A 17590-nucleotide genomic window follows, 5' to 3' on the forward strand; every position below is an offset into this window, starting at 1 on the left:
CTCGGGAAAGCTGGACACCGCGAACCCAGCACACGGTAGTCTGAGTCTGCTCTGCCACCTCCTGGGAGATACCGGTCCACCCAGCCGTTCGCTGACTAGCCATCCACTGATTCAGTCATTTTTCATTCATTCATCACGGAGAGATTAAACACCCCTTCCCCGCCAAGCCTCCAAAATCTGGCTTCCCCAAAGTGCCTAGAGACACCTTCAGACCGCAGGCGGGGAAGACGCTACTTGGTGTGAACGGATTTCCCTTAAGAGAAACAGAAGCAGCGATGGACGCATAATTGGCGCCCCAGGATGAGACCCGAGAGTACCCACGCCATGGAGGTTCCGGATCCCTTCGGACGGTCACTCCACGCGGCATTAGCGGACGCTGGACGCAGAACTGGGGGCGGCGAGGGGGCAGGAAACTCTCAGGGCGGAGTTTCGAGAGGAGGGGGCGGGGCGGAGACCCAAGAAGCTGGGAGTACTTTTGACGAACCGCAGTGGTCCTTCCTTTTCCGAGCTGGGGAGGCTCTGGGCCGGTACCTGGAAGGCGGGAGGTCGCGCCCGGGCGGCGAGAGGACCTCCCCGCGGTCCCCACCCCGGGCGGGTCCTCACCCTCGGCCCCGCCCCGCTGGCGGATTTTCACTAAACGTGTAACCCAGATGTCCTGGCCTCGGTTTGTTTACATTCTTGGGAACTGTTGTGGAAAAGGAAAAAAAAAACCTAACTCCCTTCGACATACTGTCAAATATAGGAATCTGCGCTTTCGAGAGGCCGGTGGGGCCAAGGAAGCTGGGCTTGAGGACTGGGGGCTATCGAGCTCATAGGAAGAGCGCGCCGCGGTCACTCGCCTGCATCCACACGCACACAAGGGCACGCCCACACCCTCACACTCGCGTCCACGCACCCGTCGACTGGGGGAACCTGCTGTGCGCGGCGCGGCGCGGGGCGCACGACCTCCAGGGGCCGGACGCTGGCCCCGCGGGTCCCCGTGCGGGTCTGGGTTTCCCTGCAGGGCCCTCGCACACCATCCTCCCAACCGAAGCGGCCAAGAGCCTTGGTCCTCAGCCAAGGATCCCCCATCCGATTTAGTTAGGGCCCCTAGTCTAGACACACCTGCAGAGACAGCGGTCCGTGGCCGCCACCTCTTTAACCGGGGAAAGGGGAAAGGGACTCTAGGCCTGGGCAGAAGGTGGAGGGCGGGCTGGGGTGGGGGTGGGGGATCATTACCTGTTTAAAGACGCTGTCATGTCTTACCTTGACGTAAGACGACGTGTCAGGGACTGTCTGAAACATCCTGGGTTGGTGAGGGAAGGTCAGGAAGGCCCAAGAACCAACCTGTGTGGAAGAAACCTCAGTCACTGGCGAGTGGAGCAGGGTGAGTCCGTGGGGGTATGAAGGGAGAAGGAAAAAAGAGAGAGGACAGGAAAGCTTCAGGGTGGAGTGTGTGGCTCCAATCCACTTGGACCAGCGAGGAAGGGTGGAACGCAGGTACCCTTGTCCTTCCTATGCTTCTATCCCCCAGGCTGCAGGCTAAGGGGTGTCTCTTTCCTACAGTCCTGTAACCTTCTCCTGTGGGCAATTGTAGACACCCTTTTCCCCCAGGGCCTTCCTAGTTTTGTACCTGGAGGCGCAGTGGGGTGGGAGGGTGCCTTGGCCAGAGAAGAGGTGGAAGCTAGTATAGAGATAGACCTCCTCACCAGTGCCACTGAAGGCCCCAGGAAACAAATATTTATAGAGTTGCCAACCCTGGGGCCCTGGGAGCACAGACCTTCTGCTTGACCTACCACCCCTAGGGCTCCACCAATGATCCTCTGTGTCCCTCTTCCCTACTGGGGGACCACTTAGAAAGGAACCCTGGCTAAGCTTCCAGAGGTCTACAGGGGCCCCTTTCCCAGAGTGACTCCCCCGACCACTTTCAGAAAGAAAATATGGTTTCCTGCAGAGACAATGAATGAGGTGGCCTCGTTTCTAGTGGCAGGGGAGGTGCTGTTTGAGGCTTGAATATTTGGACTGAAGGGAGTGAAAACTGCCTTTGGGTGCCAGGTGCCTCTGCGTGAGTGAGTCTCTCTCTGCTTGGCCAAGTCTGGCTGCTGTCTTTCTCCCCTTTCTTCCCTTCCTCTCTTAAACCATCTCTAACGTGGCAGGGTGCAGCTTCTACGGCAGCCAATGTGTTTCTGATAAAACACTTTTCTCCCCACTAACAAATTCCAGCTTTTTGGCTCCTGAAGTCACAACAGACATACGCGTTCAGGGACCAGGTACGTCTATCCAGGCTCCTACATTCCCACGCAAGGTTCTCTCCCACTGCCCTCAAAGTTGGAGTGAAATCTGCAAGAAGAGAGAGCAGGAGACGGGGAAAGGACAGAAAAGAAAACCCGGGAGAGAATGAGAGAAAGAAAGAGCCCAGAAAGCCTCCTGGCTGCAACTCGAGCAGGCAGCTGGGACGCTGCATGGCCCCCAGAGATCCCGAACCAACAGCCACTCACCTTCGATGACCCTTCCTGCTCCGCCAGCAGGATCCTGACTCTGGCAACTCCAGGGTGTTCAAGTTATTGGTGCGAATCCTCTGCCCCTAGACTCCGGACCCTTGGCAGAGCGAAATTAAATCTGCTGGCTGTGACTTGTGCCTTTATTTCCAGCATACCCAGACAGGCGCTCTCAACCCCAGCACATCCTCGGGGCTTCAGGAACCACTCAAGTCTATGCGTCTCCTCCCCTCCAGCCTCTCTCCAGCTCTCTTGGTCCCACTCCCGCTTCCTCTCTCTTTTCCGTCTTTTAATTTGATTTCCGTTTTCTTATCAATATTTCAACTGCTGTCTGATGAATTGTTCTAATGAACAGCCACCCATCTGCCCCTAGCTGCTTTTCCAGAGACCCCCCCTCCGTGTTACTTGGAAATGTCCAAGATCACCATAAACCACAATGTTTCAAAAATGTAGAGACACACAGCTCAGTCCAGCCAGGAGGGGAGGTGGAAACCAGGACCTTCTTTAAGCTGGCTATTTACTTTCGAGTGATTGCAATGCAAAGAATTAGTCTTTACATTTAAACAAGATGAATGACCTCTATTTTGGTTTTTCAAGCCCTTACCTACTTCTTTCTCTTGTTTGATCCTCCCCAGGTATATCCCTCTTGATTTACATTTTCTAGGCGGCATCTCTAAGAGCAAAGTGGATTGTGTTAGGGAACCAAGGCTATTATGGGATTTTGATTTTAAAATACACATTTAAAAACACTCTTGCTCTAGCACAACATTGTAAATCAACTATATTTTAATAAATAAATAAATAAAAGATACTCTGGTTATGGAGTGGTTTCTGGGTCTTCAGATTTGTGTTTCCTTGAAATTTGGAAGGTTGCTTATTCCTTGCCTTCCACTGGTAGACCTGGGGGTCAGATTTTTGGGTTCATGCTCACAGAGCCTTTCAGTTGCCCCATCCCAGGGCCACTCTCCACAGACCTGGCCTGGCTAATGGTCCCCTCCAGCCTGGGCCGTTTTCCACATCCTGGGCTCCTCTCTCCAGAGCCTCCTGCAAAAGGGAACACAGCTCACCGGGCCCCAGACCAGAACCTTGGGGTGGGGATGCAAGTGACAGAGAAGGGAGCAGAGGTCACAGGTAAGAGTAGAGAGTGTGTCAATTTGTAACAGCAAAACCTCCAGCTCTGTGCACCTCTGAGAATTAGTTTCTTCAGCCTTCCCCTCCTCTTCCTTCCTGGGGTATCCTGATCAGAGGCTACTTCAGTACACTGGACACTGAAATTTTGTTTAGTACCAGCTCCCTCGTGTCTACCTCCCCGCTTCCCCCAACTGACTCTGGAAATTTCTGACCAAAAGGCAATGGCTTGGATTTCGTTTCTGGAGAAAGCACTCTTATCACCCAGATCTCCCCATGTGGGGGGTATGGACACCGGCGGCAGGGTTATTCATTATTTCCTTCTCAACAATATCCCGATTTTTCTCTCCATCCCTCCCCCAAAGCTCAACATATTGAAACATTTTGCTGCTTAATAAGAGCGGCCGGGGAGAGCTGGGAGGTGAAAGGCCAACCCTGGACCGTGACTGGGGCTGCTGGGGCTGCCGGGCTCTGCGCTGAAGGCAGGGCTACCCCCACCCAGCACATTCCTGGCCATGGCTTAGGAAAACAAGACAGCGCTGGGGAGGGGAAGGGGCTGAAGTACCAGGGCCATGGCCCCGCGCTTTGGTTCTTGGGATTCTTGGAGAGCTCGTCTTCCCTCCCAAAGGGAATAAACACTACTGTACACAGCCATGAGTAAAACAGAAAGTGCTTCGTTAGGTAATAATTTTACATCAATGTCATGCATTTTAAGGTAAGTTCTTTTTAGGAAAGTTAGAGATTTGAAAATGAAGACTTCTGCTGTCATAGAGGAGATGAAAATCTAGACAGCTTGTCTAACTAATGCCTCGCCACCCGGGTTAGGTTTTCCATCGTTGGTCCTTCCTTTACTTTCTTTCTCCCTCCCTCCACTCTTTCTCCTACCTTCCTTTTCTTGAAGGTGATTTCTAAGAGATCCCTTGAGTACCTGCCCCTAGATGTTTAACCCTTTCTTCTTTATGTTTTCACCGTTGGTGTTAAATCTTTGTTTGTAAAGATCCTCTGGAGTAGGAAATGGCAACCTGCTCCAGTAGTCTTGCCTGGAAAATCCCATCGACGGAGTCTGGCAGGCTACAGTCTATAAGGCTGTAAAGAATCAGACACCACTGAGTAACTGAGCACATACATACATACTATCTAAGATTTGCTCCCTTCATTAGACTATAAGTTCCCTGAAGGCAGGAACTGAGTCTGTTTGGATATTCAGTTTCCACACTGCAACTGACCAGCAAAGAAGTAGAACAATTATTTAGCTCATGCAAACTCAGTCGCTCAGTCGTGTCTGACTCTTTGCAACCCCACGGACTGTGGTCCTCCAGGGTCCTCTGTCCATGGGATTTTCAAGGCAATACTGGAGTGAGTTGTCATTTCCTACTGCAGGGGATCTTCCCAAGCCAGGGATCACACCCATGTCTCCTGTGTCTCCTGCATCAGCAGGTGGATTCTTTACCACTGAGCCATCTGGGAAACCCAGTTTTTTAGCTACAATCTTCCTTTCTGACCAAAAACTAAAGAAAAAAATGCAGAACAAACAAATGAAACCATCACATTGTTATTAAGGAAAAACTAACAGGAAAATTATACCTGAGTGAGTAATCCTGATTCATTTTCTGCTTTGCAGGGTTACATGAAATCAATGCTCATGTTTTGGTTTCATTTTTATATAAATGGCTTAACCAAGGGGCATGTGATCATCCCTTTCCCCAAGCGCTCTGGGTATGGTCAGTGGGTGGAAGTATCCCATCTCCAGGTTTGGTACCAAACTCAGGGTTGTGTGTGTGTGTGGAGGGTAGGGATAAGGAGGTGCATACTCATGGTTTGAGCATGTTGTACTGTTTTCTACTTTTCTGGTAATTTTAAAAGCCAATAATGGGCATTCATCTCAAGGGTCATGCAAATAATAAAATCTTGTTGGTTTTGGGGAAACAGATGAATTGAGAATGAAATGAAGAATAATCTGGACTCCCTTTCGGAAAGGGTCTCAGGGCTGGATGTAGACCTGGAAGCCTGCCTTGTTTGTGCAGGTATGGTGGTGGGGTGGGGAGGGTTTGGGATACCCAAAGGGGAAGTGCCTATGGCCCTAACCATGCAGTCTGGGAGCAGAGGCGGAATGGAAGTAGAACCAGGTTCTTTTATCTTCCTGGAGGACATGACCAACTCCCTTTGTCACTTGGAGCCTTTGACTGGCCAGAAGAAAATTGCTGAAATGGGAACAGCTGCCTTAAGAAGGCATGAATGAGAGGAGGGTGAAGGGAGAAGAGGCAGGAAGACTCAAGAAAGCCAGCTTGTCCCTCCAACTGTTGTCAAAGGAGAAGGGGTGGGAACTTTCTTGTTCCGGGTACAAGCCTGCACCAAGCTGCTTGCTTGGGCTGTCGATTTGCAATCCAGAGCCTTGGTGGCAGGTGACTCTGGTGTGGAATTGAGAGATCAGGCCTACCACATTGGGCCATCCATGGGTTGTAAGCAAGACAATTCAGACCAGTTTTCTTACTTGGCAAATAAGAGGGATATGATTAGATCATCACCCGATGCCTTCCAATCGGAGCATGCTATAATTCTGTGAGATTATTTAACCCGGGAAAGGCTGTGAATCAAAGGGAAATTCACACGCTAGGGTTAAAAAGTCAGTTCCAGTCCTGGTTTCGCTCCTGACGACTGGTGTTAGGAGCTGAATGGTGTTCCCCTAAAATTAACGTGTCAACACCCTAATTACTTTTCAGAATGTGACTGTATTTGAACATGGGGCCTTTAAAGAGGTGAATAAGGTAAAATTGATGGGCCGTAATCCAAAAGGGCTGGTATCCTTATAGTGGGGCTTCCCAGGTGGCACTAGTGGTAAAGAACCCGCCTGTCAATGCAGGAGATGCAAGAGAGAGATTTGATTCCTGGATTGGGAAGATCCCCTGGAGGAAGCATGGCAACCCACTCCAGTTTTCTTGCCTGGAGGATCCCACTGACAGAAGAGCCTGGAAGGCTACAGTCCATGAGTCACAAAGAGTCAGACACGACTGAAGTGACTTAGCACGAACACACATCCTTACAGTAGAGGAGATTAGGACACAGAAATGTGGGAACACAGAAGGAAGACCAATTGAAGACACAGCAAGAAGGTGTCCAACTGCAGACCAAGCGTAGAGGTCTCGGGAGAAACCCAACTTGCCAAAACCTGGATCTGGACCATCTAGTCTCCAGAACTATGAGAAAAGAAATTGTTTAAGCCACTAAGACTTTGGTATTTTCTTATGGCAATCCTGCCAGTCTAGTACCACTTAGGAATGGAATTTTGCTATGATTTGGTTTCTTCAAGCAGGTAAAAGGAATTGACTATGTTGATTGAATATTTCTAGAAACTGCTGTGATGATAAATATCTGTTTATTGTATATCCCCTCTGTTTGGGGCCATGTATGGCCTTGTGTACAAAGCAGTGTTCTTGTCTTTGGGGTTCATTCTGATAAGGTCCAAAACCACACTAAGTTTCAGTGTCCTGTAAGGAGTTTTTTTTTTATTTTTTTTTATTGCCTTTGCTCCTAATAATGAGGAAGAAAGGAAGGAAGTTGCTTCCTGCTCTTCCAAGATGCAACTTCAGATTTTAAAGTGTAGCCAGTGAGGGATTCTGCCCCAGATAAGATCCAAAACTACACTGAGTTTCAGTGTCCTGTAAGGAGTTTTTTTTTGTTTTTTGTTTTATTGCCTTTGCTCATAATGATGAGGAAGAAAGGAAGGAAGTTGCTTCCTGCTCTTCCAAGGCGCAACTTCAAATTTTAAAGATTAGCCAGCGAGGTGTCATGCACCTTATCTCTCAGTGTCTGTGTTCTCTGGTGGACAGAGTGCAAACCTAGACTGATCTCCTAGAAATTACAAGGAGAGAGAAGGGCGGGAAGTCTGCCCAGGGAGATAAGTCCAGGAAATAGAGGCAGTGAGTTGAACAGAATGCGTGAGTAGAGCAGTCAGACTGACCAGGCTCTTTAGGTTTGTGTGATCTGATTGAGTCTTTGGTTCCCATCACAGAACAACACATACACACACTCACACACAAAGGCACATTCGTACATATTCTCAGTGTAAAAGAGGATCTACCTTAGCATGAGCAGCGTGGGATGCACAGCAGGGAGCATTCAGAGCCAGGGTGGAGGGTGACTGGGGCTCAGCCACCCAAACAGGTAGAAGAGAAAGTGCCTCCCTCAGCTGACAGACTCACTCCTCACCCCCACCTATACATCAAACAAGTGTAAAGCTTCCCAGGACTGGGGATGAAGAGGTGAGGTTAATGGAGAATGAATGGGACCATGCTTTAAAGCAAAGTGGTGCTCTGAAGACCAAAGATTTTTTATATAGTTTAGATTCATTCTTCTAAAGCCATAAGCAAGTTTTCCCTCCATTTAAAGTTCTCTCTTCATGGATATCAGTTAACTAATTTTATTTTAATAGATAATCCCTGAAGTCTTTCCAGCTTAAATTTTCATAACTCTAAAGAATCCTGGTGGCTCAAACAGTAGAGTTTACCTTCTGTGCGGGTCTGATGCCTGGGTTGGGAAGATCCCCTGGAGAAGGAAATGGCAACCCAGTCCAGTATTCTTGCCTAGAGAATCCCATAGACAGAGGAGCCTGGGGGGCTACACTCCATGGGGTCACAAAGAGTAGGACATGACGGAGAGACTTAATTTGTACTTTCAAGGAGCATATTACTAATTCCATCCGTGGCTATATTTTTCCAGGTTATTGGGAGATGGTCTCCTTCCTTGTCTCTGTTTAAAAAGTATAAAATGTTTCTTTTTTTAAATAATTCCAGTGTGATTCCAGATAGGGTGATGTTTATTCATCACAATGAATTAAATCATTCATTCATTTGTCAGGGGTGGAAGAATGAGTCATAAAAGGACCTGAGTAGTATCACTTTGCTATTTCTGAGAAGGCAAAGGTTTGCAAAGACTGTCATCTTTGCTCTATCAGTCTGGTCTCTGCTGCTGCTCAGTCTTGTCTGACTCTTTGTGACCCCATGGACTGTAGCCCACCAGGCTCCTCTATCCATGGATTCTCCAAGCAAGAATATTGAAGTGAGTTGCAGTCTGGCCTTCAGTTCAGTTCAGTTCAGTTCAGTCTCTCAGTCGTGTCCAACTCTTTGCGACCCCATGAACTGCACCACACCAGGCCTCCCTATCCATCACTGACTCCGGAGTTCACCCACTCATGTGCATCGAGTTGGTGATGCCATCCAGCCATCTCATCCTCTGTCGTCCCCTTCTCCTCCTGCCCCCAATCCCTCCCAGCATCAGGGTCTTTTCCAACAAGTCAACTCTTCAGTTCAGTTCAGTTGCTCAGTCGTGTCTGACTCTCCGCGACCCCATGAATCACTGCACGCCAGGCCTCCCTGTCCATCACCAACTCCTGGAGTTCATTCAAACTCATGTCCACAGAATCAGTGATGCCATCCAGCCATCTCATTCTCCGTCGTCCCCTTCTCCTCCCGCCCCCAACCTTTCCTAGCATCAGAGTCTTTTCCAGTGAGTCAACTTGTCGCATGAGGTGGCCAAAGTATTGCAGTTTCAGCTTTAGCATCCGTCTTTCCAATGAACACCCAGGATTGATCTCCTTTAGAATGGACTGGTTGGATCTCCTTGCAGTACAAGGGACTGTCAAGAGTCTTCTCCAACACCACAGTTCGAAAGCATCAATTCTTCGGCGATCAGCCTTCTTCACAGTCCAACTCTCACATCCATACATGACCACGGGAAAAACCATAGCCTTGACTAGACGGACCTTTGTTGGCAAAGTAATGTCTCTGCTTTTTAATATACTATCGAGGTTGGTCATAACTTTCCTTCCAAGGAGTAAGCGTCTTTTAATTTCCTGGCTGCAATCAGCATCTGCAGTGATTTTGGAGCCCCAAAAAAATGAAGTCTGCCACTGTTTCCACTGTTTTTCCATCTATTTCCCATGAGGAAAGAGAATAGAACAAAAAGAAAGCATCTGGTTCAGGACCTCTTGTGGAAAGAGTTGCCTTCACAATTTAGGGGGGAATGAATTGGTAACTAAAGGGTTTGAAACATAATTGCACAGAGTGGGGCAGCTGGTCCATGTCCTTGCAACTTTGAGGTAGAAGATAACTGTGTGGGTTGAAAAAAAAACAACAACAAAGCCCAGAGGGGTACTCTCTGAGAAAAATGCCACAGAAATGAGAGTGGACTCACCCTGACTGCCTAGGATAGGACAGAGAAATAGGATTCTGTATTATTTGCCCTCTTCCTTCCTTAATGACCCTAATTTAATAAAAAGAAAAGATATGTGTATATGCAAAATCAATTAACTTTGCTATACAGCAGAAATTAGCACACCATTGTAAATCAACTGTACTCCAATAAAAATTAATTTAAAAAAAGAAAAGAAAAAAACAGAAAAAGCCAAGCTGGGCCAAGGCCAATACTATTTGACATGAAGGTCTTTGGTGTTTTTTTTTTTAATGAAGATGATAGTAGTGGGGTGATGAATAGAAAACTGAGGAGAAATATTAACAGTATTGGGCTTTCCAGGTGGGACAAGTGGTAAAGAACTCACCTACCAATGCAGGAGACATAAGAGATAAGGGTTCGATCCCTGGTTCAGGAAGATCCCCTGGAGGAGGACATGGCAACCCACTCCAGTATTTTGCCTGGAGAATCCCATGGACAAGAGAAGTCTGGTGGGCTACAGTCCATGGGGTCCCAAAGAGTCAGGCATGACTGAAGCAATTTAGCACACACATATAGATAATATTCCTCATATTTTAATGCCTGAGGAGAGTCTTTTAAGAACCAAGAGAATTTTGGCCAAGCGCTTCCAACTTCCAGAGGAAAAAGATGCTATATAAATACTTGCCTGATCAAATACTAGTCTGAAGTGTCATTATTATTATTTTGGTGACCTTCAGCTTTGACAGACAGTGGACATTGGGGGTCCTGAAGAGAGTATGGCCGCTCAGCATCACTTCAATGCACGCAAAACAATGTACCCCACTAAACACAATAAACACTGGAGACCCATTGCCTGCCTTGTGAGTTCCTCTAGGGAACCTGACTTTCTTAGATAAGAGATCAAAAGTGGAGGGTATGTTTTCATTTTCTTGGTGTGTGTTTTTAAATCAGACTTTGTGAAATAAGATGTCTCCTAGAATTCTGGCTAAGGGCAAGAGGGACATAGATGTATTCCAAGTCCTGTTTTATCTTTGTAAAAGATCAGACGGTTGGGTGGCACGTAGATGAACTGAGTATTTGATTCAGGAATTCTCATTGTTTCGAAGGGATCTGTAAGCTGGCCTCGGAAAAAGAAAGAAATTATATGTCACTCTCTGTGAAGCTTGCATGATGGTACCTTGGTTCTCTTTTACAAGAATTGTCCAGAACACAACAGGGTGGTGTGGAGTGGACCTTGAAGACATCGGGCTCCCCTTCAAGTGGATAGTGTTCCCTCTTGCCCTCTCTCACCCTGTTCCCCAAGTTCTGACCAAAGAGTGAGACGGCCTGGGTGCAGCAATCAGAACTTGCTTGATTTTAGTCCAACTAGTCCCAATGTCCTTTGTTAACTCAGCTGACCACCTCTGCTGGCTGGCTTGTCCTTTGAGGTCCCTACCTTTTTCAGTCCAGGAACATTTTTATCTAAGGGACACCAGCAGCAAAAAATCAGAACCAGGTAGCAGTGTGCCCACCAAACATTTCTCCAGTTAGCTGGACAAGTGGCAAATGGGCAACATGTCTTCAGCTACTAGCTAGGGGGGCAACCTTTTTATACACCCCCAGGTGATTGCCATGTGCAGCTACATGGAAAGTCAGTCTCTTCATTGCCTTAGGAGTTCCTCAGGTCAGAATACCACCTAGGGCGACCATTCAGCAGGTTGTTTGGCTTGGTTTCCCTGCAAGGACTGACAGGGGTGGGTGATGATCACTTTTTTTCAGTTGGGCAGTCCTTTCGATCTGGAACCAAAATAAATTTTGGCCTGCATCTCAAGCAGAGAGACTAGTCATAGCTGTGGGGCCCAGGACTCAGTGATGATAAGGACTAGCAATCTTGTGTGCTTATCTCCTCCTGTATCTGGCCTTCTTGCTTCTATAAAGTAAATCGGGAAATCTCACCGCAACAGGCTTTCCTGTGAGGAGGCTGGCATTTCCTGCCTGCCCCAAAGTGGGCAAGGATGGAGGGAACACATTACTGATGCTGAGGCCACGAACTAGGTGATTTTCAACTGCACCCACTGAGATCAACAACGGTGTATGTTTTAGCTACAGAGGTGGTTATTTTCCAGACACATTTTCCACATAGCTTTCCTACACATGAACTAAGAAAAACAGAATCCATAGTTACTTGCTTGAATACAAACATACACACACACACACACACAAGTTCACTCACACATATGTACTGCGTGGATATTCATCTGACATAAACTAATAAAACTGACATGCTCCAACAAACTTCACACCATTAAATTGGTGATATTAAAATTAGGTCATATTTTAATGCACTGGGGAAGCTGTTCTATAAACTTCAAGGTTTAGCATTTTTTCAAATTTTATAAATAAATATTGCTTCTGCAAAGCGAATTGTCTCTCCTCACCTCTACTTTTATTCCCATTTTAACAAGAGTGCTACTGAAAGGTCATTTACGCTAATAAAGATTTCACATATTACTTCTATCAAAGAGACACCAGTGCATGTAGGCAACTTGATTTTGTTCTACTATCAGAACATTTACATGATATGATTTATGCAGCCCTTAGAGGCATATGCCATTGGAAAGGACTCTAGAGAATTCACATTCAATTGCCAGATGAAGAAACAGAATCTGAAACAGAAATTACATTTTTTACAGCAATATTTAAATATGCTCTTTCAGTGCGTGACACGATTATTGCTATCACCATCTTTTACTTGGACTTGATGAAAATAGAACCGCAAGTGAGAAACTCGAGTCTTTTACACAATTATCGAAGTAACGTGTTTTAGACATTATCTAAGTAATTACATAAGCAGTTTGTCAAACTTTGCAGGGGGAGCCGCAGAGCCTGGCTAGAACCCAGATCTTTTAACCTCTAATCTCATATTTCCTTGTTGAGTTTCTATCAACGTGACCCATGAAATAAAGTACTTTTCCATCTCCTTTAGGCGGAGTTGGGATTGGTTTTTCACTAACAATGCCAGTTCACTGACTTCCTCACTTCCTTTTCTCTTTCCATGTTTAAGGCATCTAATGTGACCTTCCACTTTCTTTCCCTTCATCCCTAAAGGAAGAGTGCAAAGATAGTACAGTTGAGCTTGCATACCCTTCCCCAAATGTCCCTGTATTATGTAAATAACCATAGTACTACAAAAATTTAGCATCAGTATAACACCATTCACAAACTACAGACTCTTCCAGTTTCACCGGTTTTCCTGCAGTGTTCAGGATCTGCTCCAGGGTTCAGTCCAGGACCCACATGACACTGACCTGTAGGGTCTCCTGAGCCTGGTCCCTCTGTCATAGTAACTCAATCCTTCCTCCTAGTCCATGACCTTGACATTTTGGAAGAGCACTGGTGAGGTTTTAAGTATGATGTCCCACTGTGGCTTTGTCTGAAGTTTTCCTCAAGATTAGATTGAGGTTATGTGTTTTGGGGGAGAACACATAGAGATGAGGTGTCTCCCACAGGTCATCATTCTGGGGGATCCATGCACTGCTGGTGATGTTGATCTTGAGCACCTTGACCAGGACCCCCCGTAAAGTTACTAACTTTTTCCTCTGTAATTAACAAATGTTTTTTTTTGGGGGGAGAATACCTTGAGATCTTACTTTTTGCTCATTAATTTTAACATTTCACCTTAAGCAATAATTACTTTAGTGCCTCTACGAAGCCCTAAGTCCTCATCATGGAATACTTTATCAAAGACAGTATTGGCCACAGAAAGGAACATTTGAGTGAACGATGTTGATAAAAGTTCTCTATCACCATCCCACCATCACGAGATTCTGTTCTTCTTCCCACAGAACTGTCCTCGGAGCTGGTGAACCCTGGTGACAAAAGTGAAGCAATTTGCATTCAGATTTTTTTGTTTGATTGGGAACCAAGCTGGAACTATATCACCAGATTCTCAGTCTAAAGCGAGGTGCATTCCTGGATCCTATGGAGTCAGTTTTTCAGGAACCTGAGGACAGCCTCTCAAAGGGTGACTGGGCAGCCTCAGCAAGTGGGGACCTAGACACAGATTCACAGGAGTCCAGAAAATGCAGTGGCCCCTGAGCTTGGAAGATTTGCTCAGGTGCCAACCTGATGGGGCTCAGGGATCTGGAAGAGTTGAAGCACCGGGGGCTCTCCATGGTGGGTAAGTATTCGTCTTTCTTCTCCAATTCCATTTCCTGCCTCTAACGGCCACAGCTTGATCGTTGAGACTTAGCCACCCGTGACTGCTGAGGGAAATAGAGGGAAAATTGAGCCTCTGCATTCATCTCCTCCTGGCACAAGGGGCAGGGCCCAGTCAGAGACCATCACTCACTGTCACCCTCCATTTTAAAACTGTTCTCTTAGGATCTGGGAAAGAGACTCTGAGAATCTTACAAAAGAGATCCTTTTGCATTTTTCTCTCTTGTCTTTTTTGAGCTTTAAGGATGAGGAAGTCTGTCTCTGATGGAGAAAGACAGAAGTCATGCCCAACCAAGGGGCAGTGTATCATTCTAGGGAGGGAGCCAGAATAGCAAGCAAATATTGAGAAATGGATTTGAAGAATGATGCAAGTTGGAGTCCTAGCCCTAAGAGCTATAGTTATCAAGAAACTATCCTGTCTAGACCATCATCTCTGCTATTCAAGCACTGGAAACTAACGCTAATCACTTCCCCTTCATCTGGGCCTCTGTTTACCCAGTCTTTCAAGTGGGGATATCAGGCACTGTTGAAATGAGGTGAGACTAGCCAGGGGTAGCAGAGGTCCTAAAAAAAACCCCACCCTAGGTCCATGTACAGAGCACCATGCCTTATGACTTGATTCTAAAAATTTACTGATAGCTAGAAATACCCTGTTGACACAGGCCTGTCTGCACCCTCTGATTTTTTACTTTTCATGCAAAAATTTATGTTTTTCCATTTTCCTTGGCCAAGGTTCTGTTATTTGAAGGTAAGGTGTGGGAAGTCCTTCAGAGGTTCAATAGGAGACAGAGAATCGGATATAGTTTTTCTCTCTGGAAGGAACTTTCATCGAGATTAAAAAAAATGTTTAGGCTCTGCTTGCTACTGTAACCTCTAGTCTTCTGCCAAATGGCAATACAACAAAGAAATCTTCCTTTTCAAGTTCTGGTTAATAAAACAACACAACGCAAGACAAATAAACAGAAACAGAAGGCTTGAGCTCACAGAACTTAGTGAGTCCATGTGTGCAGCGAAAAGGAGCCACTGTGCCTGGCTGGGCAGGCAACGTCTCCAGGAGACCATGGTACCCCAGACGTGGGCTCAAGGTCTGAGACCCACCGTGCATGCACACGGGTCCCCAAGCCAACAATATGGCAGACTGGAAAAATCTCACCAACACCATCCCCTTTTCTCTCTCTTGCCTCCTTGCTCTTTAGCTTTGGTTCTTCTGCTCATGGAGACTTGAGCTCATGGCTTAGTTTCTGGATGCTGTGGCTCCAGATTTGTTGACCGAGTGGATAGTGCTCAAAAGAGTGGATGTCCTGCAGGAGTGATGGTGACTTATCATTCTGGGTGCTTTGGGTAGAACTAAATGGGCAACTGAGTTATAGAAACTCTAAGCTCAGCTTTCTCAGGCTGCTAGTCTTTCCTCTTCATGATGTCATTTCTTAGGGCTCAGCTGGGAGTGGGTGAGGGCTTGTGTTAGGTGAGAGGTGGGGGGCAAGGTGTAGGGAAGCTGGTGGCCTGCAAGTACCTAGAGGATTCATGCAGTACTTGCAATGTGAGCTAGGGGCAGGAAGGTGGCCGCTCAGGAAGCAGAGTAGTAACAAAACCCACCCGTCACTTCCATGTTTCTCTTTTCTCTTCGACCTGTGAAAATGCTCTCTCCCTTCTGCCTGCCCTGGACTCCCTCTCTCCGCCTCCCACCAGCGGCTTTCAGCACAGGATTGAATGTAAGCCCCAAACCCATGAGGAAAGCATTTCCTAGTAGCCGTCTCTCTTCGGCTCACAGGGAAGTGGTTTCTCAGCTCCTCATCCCTGTTCTCAGGGGACATCTTCAGGCCATTAGGAGGCTGTATCTATGGATCAGCTGCTGCTAAAACCTGGAAGCAGAGTAAACCCAACACTTGAAGAACTGCTAAGGATTTATGATGTTTCAGAGGAGAAACTGTTCATAAAAAGCTGGCCAGCCAACTTCTCTGCAATGTGTTAAATAACAAACCGAGGATAGAGAGCTGTTTTTTGTTATTTGGAGCAAATTAAATGACAGGAAAGACCATGAAGCAGTCGGTGGGATGTCCTTGGAATTCAAGTACATGGAATGTTCACGTTTGGGGGGATTTCACGCATTCGGTTGCTCTTCCTTCAGACTCGTTACTTCTCCTGTTTTTGATAAAGTCTCCAGGAGATCTTCTGGGGTATACAATTCTTGCGGATCTTGCAGAACTCTCCCCCAATTTCACTTTCTTGCTGAGAGTTTTATTGTGCTACATGCTAAGTTGCTTCAGTTGTGTCCGACTCTTTGCAGCCCCATGGATTGTAGCCCGCCAGGCTCCTCTGTCCATAGGATTCTCCAGGCAAGAATACTGGAGTGGGTTACCATGCCCTCCTCCAGGGGATCTTCTTGACCCAGGGACTGAACCTGTGTCTCTTGCATCTCCTGCATTGGCAGGCAGGTTCTTTACTAGATTCAGTTCAGTTCAGTCGCTCAGTCGTGTCCGACTCTCCGCGACCCCATGAATCACAGCACGCCAGGCCTCCCTGTCCATCACCAACTCCCAGAGTTCCCTCAAACTCTTGTCCATCGAGTCGGTGATGCCGACTAGATCAGATTCATCTAAAACTGTTTTTGTGGAGGGTGATCACCGCAAAGAAAGCAGATCTGGACGATGCCCTCAGTAGGAAGCACTAAGTTGGATCCCATAGAAGGCCTGATGGCTGCTTACATGCCTTCCTGTCCCTCCTTTGGCACTGGCCATATCCTGCGCTGTTGAGCCACTCTCCACTCCAGGGATGGGCCACGACTTGACTCCAGGATAGTTCCCTCCTTGAACAAGGTTGGCTCAGGAGTGGTCACGAGACCTTTTCCTGTTTGAGGCCAAGATCACAGAGACTCCTAGAAACACTCTTTCTCACTTCTCTCTCTGCTTCATTTTCTGTCGATGGCCTTTTTAAGATCATGAAGGAAGCTGTTCTCAGAACAAGGCTGGTGCCCCAAGGAAGACAGCTTGAGAGCCTCTCAGGGAAATGTAGCCAGAGTCTTGACTGCATGTTCTTAGAAGCCGCCCAACCTCTGGACATCCCACTATAGGAGCCAATAAAATTCTTTATTGTTCAAGCTGTTTAGCTGAAATTATTTTAGCTGATCTAGGGGTGTAGATTCTTAGCACAGAGGGCTTCTCCTATGGCTCAGACAGTAAATAATCTGCCTGAAGTGCAGGAGACCTGGGTTCGATCCCTGGGTCAGGAGGATCCCCTGGAGAAGGAAATGGCTACCCACTCCAGTATTCTTGCCCGGAGAATTTCATGTACAGAGGAGCCTGGTGGGCTACAGTCCATGGGACAGCAAGGAGTCGAACATGGCTGAGTGACTAACATTTAGAATTCACCCAGGGGAAGAGAACACAGGAATCTGAGGCTTTAGCCTGGGGTCTGGGGCTACCATGTACTAATTATGGGCCTGGAAGCAAGATGGGTCAAACTTTCATGTTTGATTCCCATGTTAAAGGAATGTGATCATTTTTGCAATGTCACAAGGCCACGTGTCGGTCAGATAAGTCAGAGCTTTAAACATATAGAGTCAAATGTTATTACCACCCTTTTTCAGTTCAACTCTATCATTCCATCATAATGAAAATCAC

Source organism: Moschus berezovskii, chromosome 25 (genome assembly GCF_049115385.1).
Source record: "Moschus berezovskii isolate FMDL1 chromosome 25, NW_MosBer_1.0, whole genome shotgun sequence".
Lineage (NCBI taxonomy): Eukaryota > Metazoa > Chordata > Mammalia > Artiodactyla > Moschidae > Moschus > Moschus berezovskii.